Source organism: Callithrix jacchus, chromosome 15, assembly GCF_049354715.1.
Source record: "Callithrix jacchus isolate 240 chromosome 15, calJac240_pri, whole genome shotgun sequence".
Taxonomy (NCBI): Eukaryota; Metazoa; Chordata; class Mammalia; order Primates; family Cebidae; genus Callithrix; species Callithrix jacchus.
In genome coordinates, this window is record NC_133516.1 from 36563941 (window position 1) to 36588449 (window position 24509).

Here is a 24509-nt window from a genome sequence, read left to right on the forward strand (position 1 = left end):
CTTGCTTGTTCATAAAAGATTTTATTTTTCCTTCAGTTGTGAAGCTTAGTTTGGCTGGATATGAAATTCTGGGCTGAAGGTTCTGTTCTTTGAGGATGTTGAATATTGGCCCCCACTCTCTTCTGGCTTGTAGAGTTTCTGCTGAGAGATCTTCTGTAAGTCTGATAGGCTTGCCTTTGTGGGTAACCTGACCTTTATCTCTGGCTGCCCTTAGTATTTTCTCCTTCGTTTCAACCCTGGTGAATCTAACGATTATGTGCCTTGGGGTTGCTCTTCTTGAGGAATATCTTTGTGGTGTTCTCTGTATTACCTGGGGTTGAATGTTGACCTGCTTTGCTAGTTTAGGAAAATTTTGCTGAATAATATCCTGAAGGGTATTTTCCAGCTTGGATTCATTCTCTCCGTCACATTCAGGTACACCTATCAAACGTAAATTTGGTCTTTTCACATAGTCCCACATTTCTTGGAGACATTGCTCATTCCTTTTTATCCTTTTTTCTCTAATCTTTTCTTCACGTTTTATTTCATTAAGTTGGACTTTGACCTCTGATATCCCTTCTTCTGCTTGAACAATTCGAGTGTTTAAACATGTGCATACTTCTTGGAGTTCCTGTATTGTATTCTTCAGTTCCATTAATTCACTCATACTCCTCTCTAAGTTGTCTATTCTCAATAGGATTTCATCAAACCTTTTTTCAAAGTTCCTAGTTTCTTTACGTTGGGCTACAACGTGTTCTTTTAACTCACCGAAGTTTGTTATTATCCATTCCTTGAAGAGTGATTCTGTCATCAGGATGCGCTCATTCTCCATCAAGCCTTGTTCCATTGTTGATGTGGAACTGTGATCATCTTTAGAGGGAGAGGCGTTCTGACTTTGAGTATTCTCAGCTTTTTTACGCTGGTTTCTTCCCATTATTGTAAATTTATCCTCCTACCGTCTTTGAATTTACCAACTTTCAGATTAGGTCTCTTGAGTGGGCGTCCAGGTTGTTCGTTCCCAGGGCCAGAATGGCGGCGTTAAAACTGATGGTGCTTTTCTGCCCAGGATTCTCCTGTCTGGCTTCCTTCTTGTGTCCGTAGTAGGCGACTCTGCCTTCCTGGGGCTCCAAACCTCGGTCAGAAGGGGAACTGGTCCTGTTTACTCTGCGCCGAGCACCGCCGCACCGAGGTGCCATCACAGCTGCTGCGCTGGGCTCTGGTGTCGTGCTGGGGGCCCTTGCGGGTTCTCCGAACCTGTTTACTCTGCTCCGAGAGCTGCCGCACCGAGGTGCCCGTGGAACTGCTGTGCTGGCCACGAGAGTCGCGCTGGCCACCCGTGTGTTTCCTCCACTGGGGGATCTTCTGCTCCGTGAGTGACCAGAATTTGTCTGAAAGTGTGGCACCCTCTAGTTCTCCGCGCCTTCCCTGAGAGCTGCAATCCCAGGATGTTAGCGATCGGCCATCTTGGATCGTTCTCCGTCTCCAGATTTTTTAATGATCGCCATTCTAACTGGCGTGAGATGGTATCTCAATGTGGTTTTGATTTGCATCTCTCTAATGACCAGTGATGATGACCATTTTTTCATATGTTTGTTGGCCTCATGTATGTCTTCTTTTGTAAAGTGTCTGTTCATATCCTTTGCCCATTTTTGAATGGGCTTGTTTGTTTGTTTCCTGTAAATCTGTTTGAGTTCTTTGTAAATTCTGGATATCAGCCCTTTGTCAGATGGGTAAACTGCAAAAATTTTTTCCCATTCTGTTGGTTGCCTATTCACTCTAGTGACTGTTTCTTTTGCTGTGCAGAAGCTGTGGAGTTTGATTAGGTCCCATTTGTCTATTTTGGCTTTTGTTGCCAATGCTTTTGGTGTTTTGGTCATGAAGTCCTTGCCTACTCCTATGTCCTGAATGGTTTTGCCTAGATTTCCTTCTAGGGTTTTTATGGTGCCATGTCTTATGTTTAAGTCTTTAATCCATCTGGAGTTAATTTTAGTGTAAGGTGTCAGGAAGGGGTCCAGTTTCTGCTTTCTGCACATGGCTAGCCAGTTTTCCCAACACCATTTATTAAACAGGGAATCCTTTCCCCATTGCTTATTTTTGTCAGGTTTATCAAAGATTGTATGGTTGTAGATATGTTGTGTTGCCTCTGATGCCTCTGTTTTGTTCCATTGGTCTATATCTCTGTTTTGGTACCAGTACCATGCTGTTTTGATTACTGTAGCCTTGTAGTATAGTTTGAAATCCGGTAGTGTGATGTGCCACCCCCCACACCCGCTGTGTTCTTTTTGCTTAGAATTGACTTGGCTATGCGGGCTCTCTTTTGGTTCCATATGAAGTTCATGGTGGTTTTTTCCAGTTCTGTGAAGAAAGTCAATTGCAACTTCATGGGGATAGCATTGATTCTGTAAATTACTTTGGGCAGTATAGCCATTTTCATGATATTAATTCTTCCTAACCATGAACATGGAATGTTTCTCCATCTGTTTGTGTCCTCTCTTATTTCGTTGAGCAGTGGTTTGTAGTTTTCCTTGAAGAGGTCCCTTACGTTCCTTGTGAGTTGTATTCCTAGGTATTTTATTCTTTTTGTAGCAATTGTGAATGGCAGTTCGTTTTTGATTTGGCTCTTTTTAAGTCTGTTATTGGTGTATAGGAATGCTTGTGATTTTTGCACATTGATTTTATATCCTGAGACTTTGCTGAAGTTGCTTATCAGTCTCAGGAGTTTTTGGGTTGAGGTGATGGGGTCTTCTAGGTATACTATCACGTTGTCTGCAAATAGAGACAATTTGGCTTCCACCTTTCCTATTTGAATACCCTTTATGTCTTTTTCTTGCCTGATTGCTCTGGCTAGAACTTCCAGTACTATATTGAATAGGAGTGGTGAAAGAGGGCATCCTTGTCTAGTGCCAGATTTCAAAGGGAATGCTTCCAGTTTTTGCCCATTCGGTTTGTCGTAAATAGCTTTTATTACTTTGAGATACGTTCCATCGATACCGAGTTTATTGAGGGTTTTTAGCATAAAGGGCTGTTGAATTTTGTCAAAGGCCTTCTCTGCGTCAATTGAGATAATCATGTGGTTTCTGTTTTTGGTTCTGTTTATGTGGTGAATTACGTTGATAGACTTGCGTATGTTGAACCAGCCTTGCATCCCCGGGATGAATCCTACTTGATCATGATGGATAAGTTTTTTGATGTGCTGTTGCAATTGGCTTGCCAGTATTTTATTGAAGATTTTTGCATCTATGTTCATCATGGATATTGGCCTGAAGTTTTCTTTTCTTGTTGGGTCTCTGCCAGGTTTTGGTAACAGGATGATGTTGGTCTCATAAAATAATTTGGGAAGGATTCCCTCTTTTTGGATTATGTGGAATAGTTTCAGAAGGAATGGTACCAGCTCCTCTTTGTGTGTCTGGGAGAATTCGGCTGTGAACCCATCTGGACCTGGGCTTTTTTTGTGTGGTAGGCTCTTAATTGCTGCCTCGACTTCAGACCTTGTTATTGGTCTATTCACAGTTTCGGATTCCTCCTGGTTTAGGCTTGGGAGGACACAGGAGTCCAGGAATTTATCCATTTCTTCCAGGTTTACTAGTTTATGTGCATAGAGTTGTTTGTAATATTCTCTGATGATGGTTTGAATTTCTGTGGAATCTGTGGTGATTTCCCCTTTATCATTTTTTATTGCATCTATTTGGTTGTTCTCTCTTTTCTTTTTAATCAATCTGGCTAGTGGTCTGTCTATTTTATTGATATTTTCAAAAAACCAGCTCTTGGATTTATTCATTTTTTGAAGGGTTTTTCGTGTCTCTATCTCCTCAGTGTTGCTCTGATCTTAGTTATTTGTTGTCTTCTGCTAGGTTTTGAGTTTTTTTGATCTTGCTTCTCTAGCTCTTTCAATTTTGATGATAGGGTGTCAATTTTGGATCTCTCCACTCTTCTCATATGGGCACTTATTGCTATATATTTTCCTCTAGAGACTGCTTTAAATGTGTCCCAGAGATTCTGGTATGTTGTGTCTTCATTCTCGTTGGTTTCGAAGAACTTCTTTATTTCTGCCTTCATTTCATTGTTTATCCAGTCAACATTCAAGAGCCAGTTGTTCAGTTTTCATGAAGCTCTGCGGTTCTGGGTTAGTTTCTGAATTCTAAGTTCTAACTTGATTGCACTATGGTCTGAGAGACTGTTTGTTATGATTTTCATTGTTTTGCATTTGCTGAGGAGTGCTTTATTTCCAATTATGTGGTCAATTTTAGAGTAGGTGTGATGTGGTGTTGAGAAGAATGTATATTCTGTGGATTTGGGGTGGAGAGTTCTGTAAATGTATATCAGGTTTGCTTGTTCCAGGTCTGAGTTCAAGCCCTGGATATCCTTGTTAATTTTCTGTCTGGTTGATCTGTCTAATATTGACAGTGGAGTGTTAAAGTCTCCCACTATTATTGTGTGGGAATCTAAGTCTCTTTGTAAGTCATTAAGAACTTGCCTTATATATCTGGGTGCTCCTGTATTGGGTCCATATATATTTAGGATCGTTAACTCTTCTTGTTGTATCGATCCTTTTACCATTATGTAATGACCTTCTTTGTCTCTTTTGATCTTTGTTGCTTTAAAGTCTATTTTATCAGAGATGAGAATTGCAACTCCTGCTTTTTTTTGCTCTCCATTTGCTTGGTAAATCTTCCTCCATCCCTTTATTTTGAGCCTTTGTGTATCCTTGAATGTGAGATGGGTTTCCTGGATACAGCACACTGATGGGTTTTGGTTTTTTATCCAATTTGCCAGTCTGTGTCTTTTGATTGGTGCGTTTAGCCCATTTACATTTAGGGTTAATATTGTTATGTGTGAATTTAATACTGCCATTTTGATGCTAGCTGGCTGTTTTGCCCATTAGTTGATGTAGATTCTTCATTTTGTTGATGCTGTTTAGCATTTCGTGTGTTTTTGGAATGGCTGGTACTGGTTGTTTCTTTCTATGTGTAGTGCCTCTTTCAGGAGCTCTTGTAAAGCAGGCCTGGTGGTGACAAAATCTCTGAGTACTTGCTTGTTCGCAAGGATTTTATTTTTCCTTCACTTATGAAGCTCAGTTTGGCTGGATATGTAATTCTGGGTTGAAAGTTCTTTTCTTTAAGGATGTTGAATATTGGCCACCACTCTCTTCTGGCTTGTAGAGTTTCTGCCGAGAGATCTCTGCTGTGAGTCTGATGGGCTTCCCTTTGTGGGTGATCCAACCTTTTTCTCTGGCTGCCCTTGAGTGTTGGCCTGTCTTGCTAGGTTGGGGAAATTTTTCTGGATAATATCCTGAAGAGTATTTTCAAGCTTGAATTTGTTTTCTTCGTCACCTTCTGGTACACCTATCAAATGTAGGTTAGGTCTCTTCACATAGTCCCACATTTCTTGGAGACTTTGTTCATTCCTTTTTGCATTTTTTTCTCTAATCTTGGTTTCTCATTTTATTTCATTGAGTTGATCTTTGACTTCCAATATTCTTTTTTCTGCTTGGTCAATTCGGCTGTTGAAACTTGCGCATGCTTTGTGAAGTTCTAGTGTTGTGTTTTTCATCTCCTTCAGTTCATTCATATTCCTCTCTAAGTTATCCATTCTTGTTATCATTTCCTCGAATCTTTTTTCAAGATTCTTAGTTTCTTTGCATTGATTTAGTACATGTTCTTTTAGCTCACAGAAGTTTCTCATTACCCACCTTCTGAAGTCTAATTCCATCATTTCCTCACAGTCATTCTCCGTCCAGCTTTGTTCCCTTGCTGGTGAAGAGTTTTGGTCCTTTGTAGGAGGCAACGTGTTCTGGTTTCGGGTGTTTTCCTCCTTTTTGCGCTGGTTTCTTCCCATCTTTGTGGATTTATCCACCTGTTGTCTGAGTAGTTGCTGACTTTTTGATTGGGTCTCTGTGTGGACGCCCAGATTGTTGATGATGAGGTATTTCTGTTACTTGGTTTTCCTTCTACTAGTCTAGCCCCTCCGCTGTACGACTGCTGAGGTCCATTCCAGGGTCTGCTTGTCTGGGGTACACCTGTAGCAGCTGTGGAACAGTGAGGGATGCTACCAGTTTCTTCTTCTGCTATCTTTTTCCCAGAATGATGCCTGCCAAATGTCAGTCTGACCAGTCCTTTTTGAGGTGACTCTTTGGATATACAGGGGTCAGAGAGCTGCTTGAGGAGATGGTCTGTACTTTATAGGAGCTCAAGTGCTGAGCTGTGAGCTCTGTTGTTCATTCAGGGCTGTTAGGCTGCTGCGTTTAAGTCTGCTGCAGCAGAACTCATAAAACCCCTTTTTTTCCTCAGATGCTCTGTCTCGGGGAGTTGGGGCTTTCTTTATGAGTGTCTGTTGCACTATCCTGCCCAGCTAGGAGGCAGTCTAGTCACTATTTGTCTGCCAAGGCTCCGCCCTGCTGGCGTGGGGTCTGCCCTGTTGCCGCGGGCTCTGCCCTGCAGCCGTGGTCTCCGCCCTGCTGCCTTGGGCTCTGCCCTGTGGCGGAGTCTCTCTGTTATGGCGGTTTGCCTTGGCAACAGCAGGCTGCATCAGCAATGGGAGTGTACCTCAGTAGGGACGGATTGCCTCGGTAATGGCGGACACCCCTCCCCCACCGAGCTGGACTGTCCTGGGTTCAGCTGTGCCTGCAGTGAAACTCTCCACCCAGAGCGTTTCAAATCACCGTTTTGTTTGTCCCTGTGGGGGTGAAACCCACCGAGCCTGCTCACCTGGCTCCCTGCCTCAGAGCCCCCCCCTTTTTTTTTTTTTAAGTTGAATGGTTGGCTCTCTCCCAGGTGTTTCAGTCACCTGCTGTTAGGGCACCGGGATCTCTGTGATTTCCCATGCAGCGACACACTGCACTGGCTCAAACGCCACTTCCCAGGAATCTCCTGGCCTGGCTCACTGTCCAAGTCCCATTTAATCAGATGGATATGCTAATCTGCCCTCCCAAATCTCAGATTGCCGGTTTAACAGGGCACCCAGACCCGTGTGTTTTGTGTGGAGTGTTGCGGAGTGCCGCTGTGCTGCGGCGCCGGCCGAAGTGGCCGCACCAGGCAAAACAGCTGCGCTGGCATCCCGTGTCTGTCCTACACCTGGGAATTCCCCCGTACTGTGGGCAACAAAGATCTGTCTGGAAATGTGGCTTTGACTCATTCTCTGCACGTTCACTGAGAGCTGCAATCCTGAGTTGTTCTTACCGCACCATCTTGAATCAGTATATCCAAAGTAATATAATTCTTATTCATAACCACTGATAATTACAGTAACACTTACTGAATGCAGTCATTGGGCTAAGCACCTCCCTTGCCTTAGCTCACTGGATGCCCATAATGACCCTAAGAGGCAGTATTACTATCATGATTTTCTTTTTTTGTTGTTTTTTCTTTTTTGAGGTGGAGTCTCACTCTGTCACCGAGGCTGGAGTGCAATGGTGCAATCTTGGCTCACTGCAACCTCCACTTCCTGGGTTCAAGTGATTCTCTTGCCTCAGCCTCCTAAGTGGCTGGGATTACAGGAGTGTGCCACCATGCCTGGCAAATTTTTGTGTTTTTAATAGAGATGGGATTTTACCATATTGGCCAGGCTGGTCTCTAACTCTGGACCTGAAGTGATCCACCCACCTCGGCCTTTCAAAATGCTGGGATTACAGCTGTGAGCCACTGTGCCAGGCTGTACTTTCATGATTTTCAGATTTGTGAACTGAAGCTTAGAGAGATTAAGTGACTTGTCCAAGGTCACACAGCTGATATTGAATCCTAGTTGTTTTGCTAGGGTCCAGAAATTTCTCTTAGCCACTGTAGTAGACAATGCTGGTGCCCCACCTCGATAGGAGATCTAAGCAGGACCCCTTTTATCATTCAATGTGCCCATCCCCCAACTGCTAGGGGTGTTGCTGTTAATAGCTCACACCTGAAACCTCTTCTAAAATTGTTAGAGCAATTTTACCTGGAAGTGCCTAGGGGTAACTGTCAACCTCTGTCCTGGAACTAATAAACATATGATGCAGAAGCATAAAAGACCAGCTCCCTTGTTTAAGGTGGCTTAAGTTCTGTGATAAGGTGTGGCTCTAGAGCTCTCCCTGCAGGATCATGCTGCAGCCACATGTCACCTAAAGTAACATCCTTGCTTAACTTCTTCTCCCCTAGCCTACTTTCTCCCTCCCATACAGTTTCCCCTGAGATCACTCCCTTAGTAAGTTACAAATCCCCTCTCCCGCGCTACTTCTAGGGAACCTGACTGAAGATAACCACTATACCAAGTGAGTTCCCAGGATGTTGCCTGATTTGCTGGAGGAATCCTTCCCACTGAAGCAGTGTTGCCTTGCCTTTTCTCTATGACTTTGGGTACATCCTACATTTTAGAGCCATATGTGCCTTCGCTGCAAGATGAGAGAGCTAGATTGGATGGTCCTTAGGCTTTTAGTCATTGAATCTGTTGAAGTTTCCACTCTCTAAAATCCATAGTTTTGTGGCTGTGCCAAAAAAGTGACATTTGGCTTGGTCTTGGTAGTATGTCCTGGGTAGGAAGGCTCCCAGCGAGTGTGAACTTACTTTTCTCCCCTCTCTCTATCCCTATCACAGGGACTCCTGAAGGGGCTGGAGTCCACTGGAGCTTGTGTGTGTGAGTGTGTGTGACTCAATGGGCTGGAGTATTCCATAAGCTTAGGCAGTGAGGGCAGCATCCTCCAGGGCAGGGAAGTTAGTGTTTGGGTGGGGTAGGGGGTAGGTAATTCCATGTCTAGAACAGGTCAGATGAGTGCGGCTAATGGATCTTTGGCTTTATTAAGGGGGAGATCACTGGTGACTTTGACAAGAGTGGATTCAGTGCAATGCACTCTGACTGGAATGAGTTAAATAGAGAATAATGGCAGTGAGGTCGTACAGTTGGCAGCAGTCCTGGAGACTTTCTGATCATGGTGGCTCTCTGATCATGGTAGTGGTTGCATGGACATGAGGCCAACAGTTATAATGCAAGTTTCCAGATCAGACATAGGAGGGGCAGCTGTCTTTTGGTGGTCCACAAGGGTGGTCCCCTTCCTTGTCATAGAAGGGCAGCAGTCTTTTGGTAGTCTATTTCTGCCATTCTAGAAAACTTAAAGAAGAATCATTTTCTGATAATTCTGGAAGCCATCTATTACTCTGAAATAAGCCCCTTCTGCTTAAAGTTGCAAGAGTATATTCTATACTTTATAACTGAACTCTTATGGGCCTACTTTAGAGAGTGGAAGTGAAGATGCTCTGTAAACACAAAACAGCACCCTCAGCATAAGCCTCTGGTTCACTAGGGAATAAGATTTGTCCAAGAGCAGCTCTTCTTAAGTACCAACAGTGTACCAGGCATCATCTCAAGTCCTCACATACAGAGTAGTTATGATTGTCCCTACTACATAGACAAGGAAATTACAGCACAGAGAAGCTGTTTTTTTTTTTTTTAAGGCCACATACCTGGAAAGCAATAGAACCAGGTTTTGAACCAGGTCTGTTAAATGGCCAATCCACCATGCTGCCTCATTGGGTGGGGACTGCTCTGTCCAGGACACAAGTTCTGAACAAGTTCCTAAGTACAGAAAAGTGTTTTCTTTTTGTGCTAGGAAGTAACTCTAGGGATAGTTCTCCCTCTTAAAACTTTAGTAAAATTGGAGTCATTTTAGTATATGAAAGGTTAGACATGCTTCTGTTTTGACCATCATAACAAATCACAAAGATTCCCAAATGGTAAGGATTTGAAGCCAAGATGAGAAGGGCTGTTGGAATCCTGAGCTCCCAATGACACAGATAGAAAGGGTCATTTTAGCAAAAGAGAGAAGAGCCCCATCAAAGGGGCTGAGCTTAGATATACCAGGGGGTGATGTGATGCATCCTCAGGTCAGGATTTAAGTCAGAAGCAGAAAAAGAACAAAGGAATCATGGCTAAGCAAAGAAGCGAGTGATGGAGGGCAGAAGAGCCTCATCCCTAAGAAGGTGTACTGTACAAGAGGCCACTGTCCCAGCACAGAAGCAAGGAGAGTCCTGCAGATCTCAGGACCTGCTGTGGCGTTAGTGGGAGAGGAGAGAAGCCAACGGAGAAGCTGTAAGGAAAGTTAAGCAAAATAACAAAGCAGAGAGAGACACCAGGAAGAAAGGCATGTGAGATGGGGTTGAGCTTTAACTGGCTCCCCTCAGCTTTTTTCGTCAGACAAACAAATGATTCTGACCCATCTGTTTTGGTGCCATAGCCTTTTTGCTCCCCAACTATCCCTGGATCCGATTGTCCTCAGCCTAATCCTAACATAACCTCCAGGTCCTGTGCAGCCCTTGCAGGCACAGCTTCTGTGTTGCTCAGATCTGGCTCTTTGGTTTCATTAGCTGCCAATAGTGCAAGGACTTGGGCTGAGGATAAATGAGGCTGAAAGAGACTTGCAATCTTGGAAGAGTTACCCAACCTCTCTGAACCTCAGTTTTCCCACCAGTAAAATGTGAATGATGATAGTACCTATTAAATACCTTAAATGAGATAAAATACAAGAAAGGCCAAGAAAAGGGCTTGGAACACAGAAAGTTCTCAATTCAGTAAATGCTAACTCTTATTATCATTCTTTGGCACCTTATGCTTTGTCTTTCGCACTCTTACCTAGTGAGATAGAAAATGTTAAGACTTGAAGAAGTTGGATTCCTCTTTGTCTCCACCACTTACTTGATGTGTGATTTAAGAAAATCGCCAGACTTCTCTGGGTCTCAGTTTTCTCATCTCTAAATGGTTGAATGATGAAAGGGTTGAAATTAACGAGGTCTGTCCGTGACAGGATTGTGTAATTAATATTCTGGCAGGGATATTCCTGGAAGATGAGAGTTCACCATTTCCTTCCATTCAGGTTGGAGCAGTCTTCAGGTTGGGCTTTGCAGTGACCTAGTTTAATTTCTTAATTCACTGAGGCCAGACATGGGGTCAGAAGCTGAAGGTGAGTGTGCCTGGGAGAAGCCAAGCCAAGCCCCTGCCTTTGAGGGACGACTCATGTCTCATGGGAAAACAGGAAGAAATACAAAGCCAGTTACAACTTACTAGGGTACATGCACAAATTAGAGACCAGAAGATGGACTGATTTGGTGGCTGTGGGGGTGGGAGAAGCCTTCATGGAGAAAATGAGGAGTGCTCCCTTCCATGTTTATAAAATTAAATATATTCAGTGGAAGAAATATACAAAATGTAGGAAAGTGCATAGAAAAAAATCCCACTTTGATGCATGTTCTCATCCTTTGATGCATGTATGTTCTTTTCCTTTGTGTGGTATATGTGAGTACATGCCCAATATGAAAATCTTGGTTTGCATAGTGTGTTGTCACTTGTTTCTCAACTTTAGCCAAGTACTCTGAAAGAGAAGAGGAGCCTGCGTGGAGGCAAGCCGGGAAAGGAGGAGCGATGGAGAGGGCAACATTCCAAGCAGCAGTGACAGCATGAGAAGCAGCAGCTTGCTTTCTACCTGAAAGAGAGTACATTTTTTTCCTAAACACAGCAGCATAGAGACTGGAGACAGTTACTACTGTTCATATAATGAATGTGGAAGTAAAACAGCATATTCACTTTCATGTGTCTTGAGCTTCAAGGTGTAGTAGTCTGTCTAGCAGCAACTGGCTTGCTATTTACTCGTCCATAAAGAAGGGCTTAGTTCTGAAATCAAACAAGCCAGAATCTTTCAGTGACCCCATAGCTCTTCCCCAGGAGGATGAAACGAAGGAGCTTCACTGCAGAAGGGATCTGTGACGCTCCAAGGGCCTGCCTTGCGCACAGCACGTTCTGAGGGAAGGGGCCCAAAGAGACTCTCTCTGCTTCCTGTTGTTAGCACTCAGGCTGTATGCAAACCTGGGAACCCACCCTGTGATTCCAGGCACAGTCTATTGGACTAGTGATGCAGGTTGGTCCTATGGAAGGTCAGCTCATCCCTGAGGTGTCTTGGTGCATAGCTTTCCAACCTGGGTGCTCCTTGATGTCAGAGGTTCAGAGCTGGGCTGTGAGAGCTCCAGTTGTCCCCAAGACCATGTCAAGCTGATTGCTGCAATCCTATACCAGGCCTGATGGCGCTAGAAACGCCAGCAAGACTATAGCAGATGAGGTAGTGTCTGGTGCAGCCTCACTTCCTAGCACATCATTATGCTAAACTCCCATCACCAGGATAATCCACGTCTGACTCTTTTTTAAATCACAACAACTCAAATACAATAGCCTTTCCTGACTGGTTAGTGATGAGTCAGACTGGCTCTCACTGGCTCACAGGTACTAATTGGGAGATTTTGGGGAATTCTGTGAGGTGGTTGTTAAGAACAGCCCTTACTACGCATTAAATTATGTATCTGCCTGCAATTAAGTAAATTATATTAAAAACAAAGGTAAATACTTGAGAGCTTGTTTAGGTTCTGGCAGCTTTGGGAAGGACATTGAGTGGTGAGGGAGGAAAGGGACACCCACCCAGTCAGCAAGGTCAGCTGAGTCAACCATGGTGCTCAATGGACGACACATGTCACATCCAAAGCTAATAAATACTTGAAACTCACCTCATGTATAAATGTAAAATTTATACATTTTACTCTTCCCTATGCTTTGGGGTTATTTACATCTTTTTTATCTATGTAATGGTGTGCTAGAAGTTTTAGTGACTTTATGTAGATAGCTCAAAATCAGGCATGGTAGGAGTATTTACGTCTCAGAAATCAGTGAATGTTACAAACCAAGGCTTTCCTTTCCCTCTGAAAGCCTTGGTTGCACATTTAGCAGCACACTGCTGCCTTCAGGCACTGGGGGAAGCTGGGCTTCCTGCATGTGCATTTTGGAGAACAGCATGCCGTGCTCAATTCCACCAGCAAGTCAGCATGGCTAAAGGCTGGAAACTGTTCTGTATTTGTCACCCATTTATTAATATAATTTTCTCACAGCAAAGGTTTCTCAGCCTGCTCCTAAGAGGCAGAGACTCTTGATCCACCACCCACAGACCTATTATCATCACTGCATTCTCATTTGACTCTACAATGTAATGAATACAGAGCAGCTAGGATGCTCCTTCCTCCCTCTCTTCCCACTTGCCTAAGTCTTCAGTGCCCTGGCCACCTGCTGCTAAGTGCAGGTGGCATGTGGACCAAACTGGGCTTTGTGAGGTAGTAATTCCACACTTCTTTTCACCCCACTGAGAAGACAATGCCAAGGTCCCTTCTCTACACTACCAACTGTGAAGTGGAGGGGTGGCAGGATACGATCTGCTGGCCCCTCTGCCCAGAGGGAGAGGATGGAATTGTGCCCAATGTCATGGGGGACGTTAAGGAGCTGGCCTGTTCCAATCTTCCAGATGCATACCTGTGCTGCAGAGTGGGTAGAGAGAGCAAAGTGCCCAGCAGCCTTAAAATAAGGCCCTGATTGTCATTGCAGAGCCTTATCTCTTATAAGGAACGAACAATGGAGCCTCAGGTCCATGACCCTGAGCTGGATCAGCTGACCTGGGTCAGGGACAGAGGCAGACTTGGCTAGACTGAAGCACTGGAAATGACATGAGCTACACAGGGATCTTCCTTCTGCAGTGGACAATTTGCTTTTATTTCTGAAATAAGCCCTCAAGTGACCTTGAGGCTTGAGAGTGTCTTTTGTGAACAATCTGTGGTACAAAAGTCCTGGCCCAAATGAGAGGGGCTCCAGTGTGCAGGTGAGGTCAAGGGCATGGGCTTTGGTGTCTGACAGTGGAGCTGGCATCCCAGCTCTGTTTTTAATGTCTCACCCTGCCTAACTTCCATCATCTTAAACTGGGGATAATAACAGTAACACTTGTCACATAGAGTCATTTGGAGAATTACATGAAGAATGTAAAAAGTTTAGCACAGGGCCTGGGGTCTAGCAAACACTCAGTAAATCCTGGGGCTCCAGGACAGGAATGTGAGAGAGACATTTCTCACTAAGCTTTGTCATACTGCTTGAAATTTTATTTCATTTTATGTTATTATTATTATTTTTTCAGACAGGATCTCACTCTGTCACTCAGGCTGGAATGCAGTGGCACAATCATGGCTCTCTGCAGCCTTGACCCCCTGGCTCAAGTGACCCTCCCACCTCAGCCTCCTGAGTAGCTGGGACTATAGGCATGTGCCACCACATCCAGATAATTTTTAAAAATTTGTTTGTAGGGACAAGGTCTCTCTGTGTTGCCAGGGCTGGTCTTGAACTCCTGGGCTCAAGCGATCTTCCCAACTTGGCCTCTCAAAGTGCTGGGATTACAGGTGTGAGCTACCACACCCAGCTTGAAATTTTTAGATAAAGTGACTATGTCACCTATTTTAAACTTTTTAATTTAAGAAGTCAATACCTTTTAAATTGACAAATAATAATTATTTGTCAATAATATTGGCAAATTGGCACAATTCCATCCTCTCCCTCTGGGCAGAGGGGCCAGCAGATCGTATCCTGCCACCCCTCCACTTCACAGTTGGTAGTGTAGAGAAGGGACCTTGGCATTGTCTTCTCAGTGGGGTGAAAAGAAGTGTGGAATTACTACCTCACAAAGCCCAGTTTGGTCCACATGCCACCTGCACTTAGCAGCAGGTGGCCAGGGCACTGAAGACTTAGGCAAGGATACACAGTGATATTTTGATACATATAATGTATGGTGATCAGATCGGGGTCATTAGCACATTCATCATCTTAAATGTGCATCTTTCTTTGTGTTGGGAGCATTCAATATCCTTCTACCTGTTTGAAACTATTAGTATATAACTTTGTTAGCCAGTCATCCTATAGTAGAATTTAAACTCCTATCTAGCTGTCATTTTGCATCCTCCCAGGTTCAAGCGATTCTCCTGCCTCAGCCTTCTGAGTTGCTGGGATTATAGGTGCCCATCACCTTGCCCAGGTAATTTATTTTTTCTTTTTTGAATGTTTAATAGAGACAGGGTTTTGCTATGTTGGCCAAGCTGGTCTCGAACTCCTGAGCACATGCAATCCACCCACCTCAGTCTCCCAAAGTGCTGGGATTACAGGCAGGAGCCACTGTGTCTGGACTTCTACTTTTCACTTCTATGAGATCAAGTTTTTTTTTTTTTTTTTGAGATGGAGTTTCACTCTTGTTACCCAGGCTGGAGTGCAATGGCGCGGAGATCAAGTTTTTTAGCTTTCACATATGAGTGAGAACATGCAATGTTTAACTTCCTACCTACATTTTTAAAGGTGAGAAAAATAACAGTGGGCAGTTTTAATGGATTGTGAAAAGGACAAGAAAAGTCCACAAATCTTCCTATAAGTGTCATGTTTTCTTTTATAACATGGGGTAATGATGGCACCAACGTCCTGAGGTGTTTGTGAGGATAAGGGCTTAGCCCTATGCCAGGGATATGGTCATTGCTCTGAAGTATATCTGCCCCTTATTGGTGACCAGCTCACAACCTTGAGCCATGCAGATAGCCTGCTCTTCTAGCCTTAGGTTCGCCTTTCTCAAGCCCAGTACGGAGGGGGATTTCTACAGAAAGGGGCCAGTCCTCAGCAGGGGAAGCCCTGCAACTGGTCCTTGTGGGAACCTCTGGCCTTGGTGCTGAATCTAGGCCCTTTGGCGGGATGGCCAATGCCTCCAGTGCTCCCAGTTCCAGGAAGGTGGTCAGCAGGCAAGCTTCAGAGCTGCAGCTGGTCCTGACTCTGGTTACCTGCAGTGAAGCTTGCAGTGAAGTTACTCTGGTTACCTGCATAGGAAGACAAAAGGGAGCTCCGGGAGTTCTGTGAGGCAGGAAAGTTTGAAGCACAGATAAAGTGTGGGAGGGCTGGCTTAGACAGGTAAAAGGCTTTCCATTGCATGTTACAGCAAACCCTTCTCAGCCTGCCTGAAGCATAAATGGGCTATTGTTGCCTTACTTAGGTAACTGAAAAATCCAGAGACATGCTGGTTTCAGGCTTAGTTGAATGCAGGCGGTCAAGCAATGTTAACATTTCTTAGTTCTGTTCCGTGGGTTAGCTTCCTTCTCAGGGAAGGTGACTGATGGCCTGTGGCTCCAGGGCAACACCCTGGGAGGTTCAAACACAGTGGGAAAGGAGGGCCTGGTTCCCTCCCTCCCTCCCTCCTTCCCTCCCTCCCTTCCTGCCCTTTCCTTTCCTTCCTTTCCTTCTTCCTCCCTCCCTCCCTCCTTCTCTCTCTCTCTCTTTCTTTCTCTCTCTCTCTCTTTTTTTTTTGAGACAGAATCTCGCTCTGTCACCCAGGCTGGAGTAAAGTGGCGCTGTCTCGCTCACTGTAGCCTCTGCCTCCAGGGTTAAAGTGATTTTCCTGCATCCGCCTCCTGAGTAGGTGGGATTACAGGCATGCACCATCATGCCCGGCTAGTTTTTGTATTATTAGTAGAAATGGGGTTTCACCATGCTGGCCAGGCTGGTCTTGAACTCCTGACCTAAAGTGATCCGCCCACCTCGGCCTCCCAAAGTGCTGGGATGACAGGTGAGAGCCACCGCGCCTGGCCAGTCCCACCACATCTCTTTGTCTTGATTGGGTCCCAAGCCCATTCCTGCACCAATCATCCCTCCAAGGAGGATTTGATGCCAGGTTAGCCTGATCAGTGTTTGACTGAACTCCACCCAAAACCATGTGGGCTGCAGTGGGAGAGGGGAGACTTTCCCAGAAGGAAACTGAGGTGCCACCAACAGGAGAAGGATAAACAGGTGAAAACATGGCAGCATCCACTGCACAGGCCAGCCCAGAAAGTCAGGAGTTAACAGTATGTGGTGCCCCTTTTCTCTCATAGATTCCCAGAGCCTCCTCGGCTTTCCATCTGTTGTTCTTTGATCAGGTGGCTTTGGTTTAGCTTTTAGCTTCAGGGTTGGCCCCAGGCATAAGCACTACCTTTGTCCACCCTGTCTAGGCAGCTAGGAACCTCCCCGTCCTGCCAGCATGTTCTTGCTAGTCTTTGTTATGTGTCATGAGGACTTGTGTCTGTTTCCACGGGGACATGTTGGAGATGGCAGAGCCGCAGAAGGCCATGGCCGTGCAGTGCTCCTGAAGGCTTTGCTAGGTGTACTAGCTAACCATGCAGGCAAACCTTGGTGCCACTGCTTATCAGCCAGGCAGTGACTTGCCCTCCCCGTACCTTGTTGCGTCTCCTGCATCAAACAGATATGGCAGCAGGACCCACCTTAGAGCATGTGGGAATGTTTAGAGGTTGTCCCAGGGCACTCAACAGGGCCTGGAACACAGAAAGCTTTCCTTACACTCATGTTTTCTTCTCTACTTTCTCTATCATGTTTCTTGATTGTGGGAGCCTGTGCTGCTCTGGGTTTTCCAAGAAAAAGATGTTGAGATGGGATTTTATCAGGGGAGACACCAGTGAGAAAACATAGTCAGGGAAGTGGGGGAGACCAGGAGACACATTGGACCACAATGCCAGTGAAGAAGAGGGAAGGAAGGTTGAGTGGAAGCCCTTAGACCCCCATGCCATAGGAAAGACCTCAAGTCAAAGCAGGCCATTTTAGGAGGATTGCTTGAGGCCAGCCTGGGTAACGTAGGGAGACCCTGCCTTTTAAACAACAGCATCAATAGCAACAGAGGACTCCCAGGGTTTCCCTGGAATGGGCCTGCATTAGCAATACCCCTGCTGCACTGAGTTGGCTGGCACTGCCTGCAGAAGGAGTAAACTCAGTGCAAATGCCATGATGGGTTTCCTGTGTCCTTTACTCTTAATGTAGTTGAGGGTCTGTGAGGCATATCCCGTGGCTTCATAGACTCCTCCAGACTTTGAGGTCCCACAGTGCCCTGCCTCATCGCCTGCAGGGGATATAATCCCTGAGCCCAGCCTAAGTGTGACCCACACAAGCATCTCTCAATGTTTGTGGGATGAAGGAGCAGACTAGAGTCTGCAGTCCTGATGGGGATGGTTTCAAAGCTGGTTTCCTTGCACAGGAGAGTGCTCCAGTGTATTCTCAATCCCCTTTCTTTCTGGAAATTAACGACGTGACTTCTTTTGAGCTCAGCTGACTGGTCTGCACTTCCTCTTTGAGGGGAAACTCTTTTCATGTGTAAATTGCCCCAAGTGCCTTCTCAACTTGGCCCCCACCGCCATCCGAGCCATATTCTCCTACAATCGCTCCCTTGCCAATAACACCACCAAAGCTACAACTGAAAATCAAAGAACATTTTTAATGAAAAAGGCCCTTTATATCTCTTTTTCCGGCAAATCTACTGCAATAATTTTGAGGATGTTAGTGACATTTAAACCCTTCTAGATATTCCTATCCTAGGGGGAGGCTGTTCTTGCAACATAGTTTCAAGTAGTAAAATCTCTTTACATTTCACCTGTGACCTTTTCTTTCATATAATGTCAACAATATAGAAAACAAATGTTTGAAGTTTCTGAGACAGGTTTTGGTGCTTGGCTAACCAACCTTCTCGCCATTATTCACATTCATTATTCAGGAAGTGTCTTTAGAGAGCCTTTCTAATAAGGTTAATTTGCATATGCATGTCTCTTTTGTACTTCATGCTATCTGAGCATGGCACATGCTAACATTTTTAAAAATATCCTTTCACATTATAAAAATATTAAGAGGAATTTCTTAATTTAAGTATCCTGACAAACTGCTCTTCCTTGGTAAAGCGTGGAATGAGTAGCTGTCATTTGAAAAACAAGTTAGCCAAGAACAAAGCAAGCTTTGCTTCTGCAGGGAGAAGTGATAGATACCCCTTGGCAATCTTGTTTGGAACCTGCATCTATGAATCTTTAAGCACCTACTGGGACCAGAATTTTGTCTGCCGCATCTCATCTAATCCTCTTAGCATCCCTGCAACCTAGAGGTTATCACTTCCATTTCATAGACAGGAAAGTGAGGCTCAGCGAGGCAGTTAACTTGCCCACTGTCTTAGGATTAATACCTGGCAGATCAGGGTCTGGCTCTCAGCATTTTCAGAATGCAAACCAAGGCTGTGTCCCCTTTGCTGCTCTACAATTCACAGCAGAGGTGATTGTGTGATCTGGGGCTTCCCACCTAGACTGCCATTGAATAAGAAGGGGGGAGGCACACCCAGGCACCTGTTCTTAAAATGCCCTCTTCCTTCCAAATGATCTCCATGTGCAGCTGGGGTTGGTGGAGAATGACTTCCCTGGGAGATGCAAACACACATCCATGGACCACACTTGGCTAAAGTGAGGAGGTTTAGTTTGAGGTGGTTCTGTCTTCCCCACAGTAGACTTGGGTGCAGTTCTGCTGTCTAAGTAGGGGGAAAAACTAAGATGTTTCTGCTTAAAGGGAATCGGTTGAGTTTTAGCCCAGGAAATGTAGGCAAGATATGCTTGCTGTGAGGGAAATGACTGTTCAGGGAAGCTCAACATCCCCGGATCCTCACTCTCTCTCTCTGGTGACAGCACATTGATTGTGTTTGGGTCAGCCAACCTTCTCCCCTCCCTCACTATGAGTGCACCAGCTGCTGCAGACTTAGGCACACCACCCAGCCCTGGCCAGTCAGGACACAGTATCTCCCAGCTCTGTGATTGGTTCGGGATGCTCACAAAACCCATGCCAAGCAGTCAGGTCCAATTTGCCAATCTGGGGATCTTTGCTTGGATTTCAAAAGAGATGCATTCCACTCCTTCTTCTCTCCCCGACTTCCCCTGACAAGCCTTGGGTCTGTGAAAGCCTTGAGCTATGGTGAGCATCTTCGTTTCATAAGGAAAGAGCCAGCTGAGAATGGAGCCGGCATGGAAAAGTCAAGTAGAGAGATAGAGGGAGACCACATTCTGCATTGCTTAAGCCCCTGGATCTTGCTGAGGCTTGCTCATAAACTTCACAGTTATGGAAGACAGAAAATCTTCCTTTTTGCTTAAGATGGTTAGGGTTGCATTTTCTGTCACTTACATCTGAAAAAAGTTCTAACTGATGTAGGATATCAGGCACCACTTTCACGTCAATCTAAATAAAGGAAATATGCTTCTCTGGTAGTAATTACATTTAGCCAGTCGTTCCATAAATATTTATGGAACTTTTGCTTTTTGCCACTCATTCTGCTACATTGCTATGGGAAATTCTGAGGCAGCCCTCAAGGGACAGATGGCCTGGTGGGAAGAGGACTGGAAGAAGAAGACAAAGGTAAAACCAGGTGGAAAGGAAAGGTACCCAAAAGATGCAACTCATAGGCTAAAGGGTCCCAGGGGAGCGCACACTCTGAGAGAAGGCTTGAGAAAGGCTTCTTTTCTGATGTGAGACTGCATCTTCTGTCCTCCAAAGCCCAGGGGCTCAGCTCAGCACCTGGCACAGGATGAGTGCTCAGTGAATCCTTAAAGGGTGAATGGCTTTGTGGAAGATGTGGCACTGAGGAGCAGGACAGCTGAACCCCTGAGCCATGCCTCCAGGCAAAAGGTGAGCAATCATAGATCCCTGCCCAGAATTCATGCTGCCACACAGTCTGTTGGAAGAAGGAAGGCTTCACCGTTTGAATAGAGCAGCAAAATAAGTTCCAACTAGATGTTCAGCAGTGATCTCATTTCTATCCATTTGGTTAAATGGGAACCTCCTAGGATCTGTCTTTGTCTTTAGATTTCTTGATAAATAATCCTTTTTGAAGAAACAGAAATATGATTGTTAATTATTTTCTGACTATAATTTTTCTATGCTTACAAAATTTTCATGGAATGCATTCAACCATAAAGAAGAAACAAATTCTATAATTATATTACCAAGAAATAACCACTTCTAATGAACACGCCCACACACATACAAACACACACACACACATGCATGCATATACAAAAAGGAGAACATTCTGATGTTAAAGTTAATCCACTTTAACGTTATGTCATGTCTTTCCATGTCAACAAATAGAGATGTACATTATTGTTTTAATGACTGCTGAATATTCTATTGTAGAGATGAACTAAAATTAATGGAACCAATTTTTTGTTGTTGGGCATTTAGGATTATTCCAGTTTCATGCTATTATAAAACCACTGCTGTGAATGAACATCCTTATAGCTAAAATAGTCCCATTCTAAATAATTTTCTTCAGATAAATTCCTAGAAGTGCAATTGCTGGGTCAACTGAGATGCATGTTTCTAAAGCTCTGTGGTACATGTGGCCAGATTGACTCTTGCTGTTTTCTCTCCCCGATACTGGGTGTTACGATTTTTCTTTTTCTTTTTTTGGCCATCTGAAGGATGGGGACATACAGACTTGTGTTAAGAGTGTCAGATGAGGAGTCATGCTGGTTTCTCCTGTTCCCTTCCCAGAGAGACTCTCTGACAAACAAACCTTTCTCCTGGACATGGATCTGAGCAGAATAACAGGCACCCCGTCTGTGAACCTTGCCTCTAAGTTTGAAGGGGCTAGGAACATCACTTTGCCAGTCTCATGTTTCAGGAAAATTACCTCCTTTTCCCTTTAATCCCAGGTCAGTGTTCCTCTGAGTGCTTAGGACGCCAGGTTCTTGACACAGTGGAGAAACAGAGAGAAAATGAAACTGCAGGTCCTGTCAGCTGATTTAGGAAAGAACTGGGAGCTCCTATGTTTCTCAATGACAGTAGGGTCATTTTATCATGCCACAGTCCTAGGAAATCAGGGATGATACTGGCAGGGGTTTTGTTAGAGAAAAGTCTAGTTTTCCAACAAACATATGAGAAAATGCTCATCATCACTGATCATTAGAGAAATGCAAATCAAAACCACATTGAGATAACATCCCATTACTGGGTATATACCCAGTAATTATAGGATTATAAATCATTCTATTATAAAGACACAAGCACATGTATGTTCATCACTGCACTGTTTACGATAGCAAAGACCTGGTACCAACCCAAATGCCCATCCATGATAGACTGAACAAGGAAAATGTGGCACATATATACCATGGAATACTATGCAGCCATAAAAAATGACAAGTTCGTGTCCTTTGTAGAGACATGGATGAATCTAGAAACCATCATTCCCAGAAAACTGGTACAAAAACAGAAAACCAAACCAAATACTGCATGTTTTGACTCATAGGTGGGTGATGAACTAGGGAACAACACTCACTGGGGTACGTGGGGTGGGTGGAGTGGAGGGGAGGGACATCATGGGGTGGGGAGGATGGTGAGGGATAACACCAGAAGGAATGCCTGATGTAGGCAATGGGGCGGGGCAGGGGGATGGAGATAGCAAACTACCATGGCATGTATGTACTTATGCAACAATCCTGCAGGATGCAGGATGTGCACATGTACCCCAGAGCCCAAAGTACAATAAAAAAAGAAAAGAAAAGAAAGAAAAAAGCCTAGTTTTATTCTTGCCACAATTATTATTCTTCCTTCTTTCTCCCCATTAAAGTTTAATGCTGCACTCTCAGCAAGGGTGCTTTTCCTTGATTGATGGGCACTTCATCAGCTGAATCCATGTGGAATGATAACCAACAGAAGGCCCAGTGGGAAGAACAAGCTCCCTCAGCTGGGAGTGGTGCTCCTGAAAGTCTCTGCAGAAGAATCCAGAACCAGTATCCCTCATTCATTCAACATCTAATTACTGAGGTCTTTCTCTGAGACCATCCATGGGTTAGCTCAGAGATAGACTGTGAAGACCATTGCTTGTGGTCTTCCAAGGGGAAGTTCCTAAAATTTCAGGAGCTCAGCCGTACTGAAGTTCTATGGTGGATGAAATTAACAGGCCTTGGGATTATGGGGACCTGTGCTCCATTCTTGTTTGAATGCTGCTAACCCATCATTGCTCCTCTCAACCTCAGTTTCTTTCTCCGTGAAACAGCATGGCAATAGTAACTTTACGTAGAATTATGAGGATTCAGCAGGGTGACCATGTAAAGTGCTTCACATAGACCTTGATGCACAGTAAGCACTCAATGTGATGATGATAATCTGTAAAATGAAGAGAATAATGCTAATCATATATAGCTGTTATAAAGATTAAATGAAATAAGGCTTGTTACATAGCTGGTACCTAGAAAGTGCTCATCGAATAGTTTTAAGGGCTATTTCTTTATGTTAGAAGTTTCAGACAGGTGTGTTGGCTCATGCCTGTCATCCCAGCACTTTGGGAGGTCAAGGCAGGAGGACAACTTGAACCCAGGAGTTCAAGACCAGTTTGGGCAACATAGTGAGATCCCATCTCTACCAAAAATATTACTTGTGTATGATGGTGCATACCTGTAGTCCCAGGCTAAGGTGGGAGGATCACTTGAGCCCAGGAGGTCAAGATTGTAGTGATCTATGATCGCACCACTGCACTCCAGCCTGGGCAAGAGGCAGAAAGACTCTGAAGTCTAAGGAGATGAATTTCTGAATAAATAGTAGTTTTGACCTTTAAAGACAGGCTCTTCTTCTTCTTCTTCTTCTTCTTTTTTGAGACAGAGTTTCACTCTGTTGCCCAGACTGCTGGAGTGCAGTGGCAAAATCTCAGCTCACTGCAACCTCACCTCCCAGGTTCAAGCGATTGTCCTGCCTCAGCCTCCCATGTAGCTGGGATTACAAGCACCCACCACCATGCCTGGCTAACTTTTTTGTATTTTTAGTAGAGACGGGGTTTCACCATGTTGGCCAGGCTGGTCTTGATCAGGCTGATCTAAAACTCCTGACCTCAAGTGATCTGCCCACCTCAGCCTCCCAAACTCTTGGGATTATAGGCATGAGTCACAGTGCCCAGCCAACAGGCTCTTCTTGAAGCATCTCCAGCAAATGTGCAAAGGAAAGAAATAATTATTTCTGCTATTTGAGAATATGAAGTGTCTATCATTGCTTATTAAATTATAAGAGAATAGCAAAATTGAGACAGCAAGAGAGAGGGAGAAAAGCTCTTGGAAAAGTAGAAAGATAGGGCCAGTGACCCAAGGAGACTACAACAGTCATAGATCTCATGGTCAGAGGATAGGTGATAAATTTTCAGTTAACTATTTGTGTCAAGCTTTAAGTTTAAAGTATTCCCCCCAGTCCTGAGCTGTAATTATCCTCTGTTCACTCCAGAATTCATAAATGTCTTTTATACACACAATCTTGGATTGGTAGTGCTTGGGCAAGGAAACAGGAGAGACTTTGCTCATGCTTAAGGAAAAAGGGCTGGAGATGAACTCTGAGCACAAACTCAGAGCAAGAGGGAACAGGAGCTGCATCTTTACCCCTTGGGAACAACCATGGGGCAATGAGGTGAGTCATTTTAGTTGGGTATTAAAACAGAGGGTTACTGTCCCAGAAGGCTGAGGAATGCAAATAAACAAATTGAAATAAACCCTCAGGATGATTTGCTTATTAATTAGGTTTCCAGGAAGGTCTCTTGGGATCCAAACTACCTGAAAACAAAACAAAACAAAATAGAGCATACGCACGAGTATCTGGAGAGTTAAGAATGACATTTTTTTTTTTCAGAAGGCAAGACTAATGGTGATTCAGCCACAGTAGAGAAACAAGCTTTGACAACTCAAAATAGTATGTACATCAGCCTTAAGCATGGTTTCTAAAATGCTTTTCCAGTCCCAGAGGGACCAATTTGGCACTCAGGGCACACATTTTCCATGTGCCACCTCAAGATTTGGCATCATAATCAATGAAGAGGAGCTTAATGGTGAGTTAAAATACTCCCTTTGGTATAAATTATCTGCCATTTAAAG

At 44.4% G+C, this 24509-nt stretch overlaps 1 long non-coding RNA gene across 6 annotated transcripts in view; it reads left to right on the forward strand.

Annotated features, from left to right (window-relative positions):
• Positions 1-4459: 4459 nt before the first annotated feature.
• Positions 4460-24509, forward strand: part of LOC108588430 (uncharacterized) — a 42603-nt gene continuing 22553 nt past the window's right edge. For 3 of the 6 annotated variants that reach the window (XR_013527370.1, XR_013527368.1, XR_013527369.1), the window contains exon 1: positions 4461-24463. This is a non-coding gene — a long non-coding RNA (uncharacterized LOC108588430). Of the gene's footprint in view, positions 24464-24509 lie in introns of all 6 variants that reach the window. The other 3 variants (XR_013527372.1, XR_013527373.1, XR_013527371.1) reach the window with 2 other exon arrangements.